Here is a 4,771-nt window from a genome sequence, read left to right as displayed (position 1 = left end):
CTTTTCTGACTGGATGATGAATAATTTTCCCCTACGGCCACCTCCACGCAAAGGAGGGAGGTCGAAGCGTTCCACCTCGAAATCCTTCTTCCAGATAGCCCCCACCATCGATGACTATAGTAGCAAGCCTCCTCCCCATTGGACCACGAGCGCATACACAATTGAAGCAACAAGTGCCCCACAACCCTCCCCGCAGAGAGGCCACCTAGGAGTCCACCCAGATAGCAGCAACGATGGACCTCGATCGCATGATCGCCTGCGGCAGCCTCAATGCATAGGAGACGGAAGGAAACAAAACAACAAGACCAACCAAGCCCACAACCTCTCTTAGAAATGCCCCCCGACCCTCCACGCCACATACCGAGGCCACCTAGGAGTCCACCCGCGCCAGCAGAAACGGTGGACCTCGATCACTTGACCGCTTGTGGCAACCACGATGCGAAGGCAAAGGAAGGAAGTAAATGAAAATCAAGAGGGTCACTACACAATACAAGGACACATATCCAAACAGGAGGAGGGATCGGGCAGCTCCGCACCCCACGCACCCTACGTACAGGCAACCTAGGAGATTTACCACTGCTTTACCGACCGGACGATGAATAATTTTCCCCTACGGCCACCTCCATGCAAAGGAGGGAGGTCGAAGCGTTCCACCTCGAAATCCTTCTTCCAAATAGCCCCCACCATCGATGACTATAGTAGCAAGCCTCCTCCCCATTGGACCACGAGCGCATACACAATTGAAACAACAAGTGCCCCCCAACCCTCCACGCAGAGAGGCCACCTAGGAGTCCACCCAGACAACACCAATGATGGACCTCGATCGCATGATCACCTGCGGCAGCCTCAATGAAAAGGAAACGGAAGGAAACAAAACAACAAGACCAACCGAGCCCACAACCTCTCTTAGAAATGCCCCCCGACCCTCCATGCCACGTACCGAGGCCTTCTAGGAGTCCACCCACGCCAGCAGAAATGGTGGACCTCGATCACTTGACCGCCTGTGGCAACCACGATGCGAAGGCAAAGGAAGGAATTAAATGCAAATCAAGAGGGTCGCTACACAATACAAGGACACATATCCGAATAGGAGGAGGGATCGGGCAGCTCCGCACCCCATGCACCCTATGTACAGGCAACCTAGGAGATTTCCCACAGCTTTACCGACCGGACGATGAATAATTTTCCCCTACGGCCACCTCCACGCAAAGGAGGGAGGTCGAAGCGTTCCACCTCGAAATCCTTCTTCCAAATAGCCCCCACCATCGATGACTATAGTAGCAAGCCTCCTCCCCATTGGACCACAAGCGCATACACAATTGAAACAACAAATGCCCATAAACGTTGTGACTTAACATTTCCAACTGCAAAAGCCTGCCACGCACGCAAGATGCAAGGGAAAAGCCGACCCCTCGATCAAACATATGGGCCAACACATCTATCAAAACCTCAAAGCCAATGTAACCACGAATGATGTGCACTTTGAAAGGAATGCCAACCCTTGACTTTACAACAAGGAGAACAGCGCCTGACATCGCCCGATGGAAAAAGCAAGCAAGAAGGAGGGTAGGTGGTTTACAACAAAAACCTTTCCACGTCCCTCTTAAATGTATGCATCTCAACCGAAAATGCCAACACAGAAAGAGTACAAGCACAAGACGCTGGCACCATAAACAGCCAAACAATGAAGAGGCTAGCCATCACAAGGAGCCACACCACAACAACCCATACAACTCCCAAACATGGAGCAGAAGGGGAATTGTTCACATATGCCTCCAAGGACAAGCATGGCCAACATTATCGCTCATGCGCTACCGAGTGGGTATGGAGAGAAGATGAAAATCAGACACCCTACAAATGACCCAAGGCCATTCTTGAGGCAAACTCGAAAAACCAACTCAATTACCAACCCACCTTTCACACGAAAAGCAAAACCCTCCACACCAAATAGGGAGGACGTGAACAATATAATGAGGAGCCAATTTCAATGGAGCCACAAATGGCTACACAGCCCAATCAAAATTCTCTATTCGCAACAACTGAGGGGGACGATAGTGACATAGGCAACGACAGAGTTTTGGGGCTTCCATCTGGGACCACAACAACGAAGGCTTAAAGGAGCACCGAGAAAACATTCAACATTCTTATCATTGGGATGGGAAAGAGGGATGGGGATGAGCATGGCCCACATTGCTGCTCATGTGCTACTGAGCGGGGATGGAGAGAAGACAAAAATTGGCCACCCTACAAATGACCCAAGGCCATCGTTCTGGCAAACCCGACAAAGCAACTCGATTACCAACCCACCTTTCACACAGAAAGAAAACCTGTCACCGGTATCTTCTGGAGGGGTACGATGGGGACCAAGATGAGCCAAGGAGCCACACCACAACAACCCATACAGCGCCAAGAACTTGGAGCACAGAAGGGGAATTGTTCATGTATGCCTCCTGGGACGAGCATGGCCAACATTACCGCTCATGCGCTACCGAGTGGGGATGGAGAAATGATGAAAATCGGACACCCTACAAACGACCCAAGGCCATCGTTCAGGCAAACCCGAAAACACAACTCGATTACCAACCCACCTTTCACACGGAAAGAAAATCTGTCACTGGTATCATCTAGAGGGGCACAAGGGGACCAAGACGAGCCAAGGAGCCAAACCACAACAGCCCCTACAGCTCCAAGAACTTGGAGAGTGGAAGGGGAATTGTTCACATATGCCTCCCAGGACGAGCATGGCCAACATTACCTCTCATGTGCTACAGAGTGGGGATGGAGAGAAGATGAAAATCGGTCGCCCTACAAATGACCCAAGGCCATCGTTCAGGCAAACTCGAAAACACAACTCGATTACCAACACACCTTTCACACGGAAAGAAAACATGTCGCTGGTGTCATCGGGAGGGGCATGAGGAGACCAAGACGAGCCAGGGAGACACACCACAACAGCCCCTATAGCTCCAAGAACTTGGAGAGCGGAAGGGGAATTATTCACATATGCCTCCCAGGCCGAGCTTGGCCAACATTACCGCTCATGCGCTACCGAGTGGGGATGGAGAGAAGATGAAAAGCGGTCGCCCTACAAATGACCCAAGGCCATCATTCAGGCAAACCTGAAAACACAACTCGATTACCAACCCACCTTTCACACGGAAAGAAAACCTCTTGCTGGTATCATCTGGAGGGGCATGCGGGGACCAAGATGACAACTCGCTTACCAACCCACCTTTCACACGGAAAGAAAACCTGTCGCTGGTATCATCCGGAGGGGACGAGGGGACCAGGACGAGCCAGGGAGCCACACCACCACAGTCCCTACAGCTCCAAGAACTTGGAGAGCGGAAGGGGAATTGTTCACATATGCCTCCCAGGATGAGCATGGCCAACATTACCGCTCATGCGCTACCGAGTGGGGATGGAGAGAAGATGAAAATCGGAAGCCCTACAAATGACCCAAGGCCATCGTTCAGGCAAACCCGAAAACATAACTCGATTACCAACCCACCTTTCACACGGAAAGAAAACCTCTTGCTGGTATCATTTGGAGGGGCACGCGGGGAACAAGACGACAACTCGATTACAAACCCACCTTTCACACAGAAAGAAAACCTGTCGCTAGTATCATCTGTAGGGGGACGAGGGGACCAGGACGAGGGAGGGAGCCACACCACAACAGCCCATACAGCTCCAAGAACTTGGAGAGCGGAAGGGTAATTATTCACATATGCCTCCCAGGACGAGCATGGCCAACATTACCGCTCATGTGCTACCGAGTGGGGATGGAGAGAAGATGAAAATTGGAAGCCCTACAAACAACCCAAGGCCATCGTTCAGGCAAACCTAAAAACACAACTCGATTACCAACCCACCTTTCACACGGAAAGAAAACCTCTTGCTGGTATCATCTAGAGGGGCACACGGGGACCAAGACGACAACTCGATTACAAACCTACCTTTCACACGGAAATAAAACCTGTCGCTGGTATCATCTGGAGGGGGATGATGGGACCAAGACGAGCCAGGGAGCCACACCACAACAGCCCATACAGCTCCAAGAACTTGGAGAGGGGAAGGGGAATTGTTCACATATGCCTCCCAGGATGAGCATGGCCAACATTACCGCTCATGCGCTACCGAGTGGGGATGGAGAGAAGGTGAAAATCGGAATCCCTACAAACAACCCAAGGCCATCGTTCAAGCAAACCCAAAAACACAACTCAATTACCAACCCACCTTTCACATGGAAAGAAAACCTGTCACTGGTATCATCTGGAGGGGCACGCAGGGACCAGGACAAGCCAGGGAGCCACACCACAACAGCCCATACAACTCCAAGAACTTGGAGAGCAGAAGGGGAATTTTTCACATATGCCTCCCAAGACGAGCGTGGCCAACATTACCGCTCATGTGCTACTGAGTGGGGATGGAGAGAAGATGAAAATCGGTAACCCTACAAACGACCCAAGGCCATCGTTCAAGCACACGCAAAAACACAACTCAATTACCAACCCACCTTTCACACGGAAAGAAAACATGTCACTGGTATCGTCTGGAGGGGCACGAGGGGGACCAGGACGAGCCAGGGAGCCACACCACAACAGCCCATACAGCTCCAAGAACTTGGAAAGTAGAAGGGGAATTGTTCACATATGCCTCCCAAGACGAGCGTGGCCAACATTACTGCTCATGCGCTACCGAGTGGGGATGGAGAGAAGATGAAAATCGGCCACCCTACAAACGACCCAAGGCCATCGTTCAGGCAAAC

Source organism: Pinus tabuliformis, chromosome 9, assembly GCF_031772625.1.
Source record: "Pinus tabuliformis cultivar Carrire ecotype Pingquan chromosome 9, CPIR1, whole genome shotgun sequence".
NCBI lineage: Eukaryota > Viridiplantae > Streptophyta > Pinopsida > Pinales > Pinaceae > Pinus > Pinus tabuliformis.
This window is presented reverse-complemented; position numbering follows the sequence as displayed.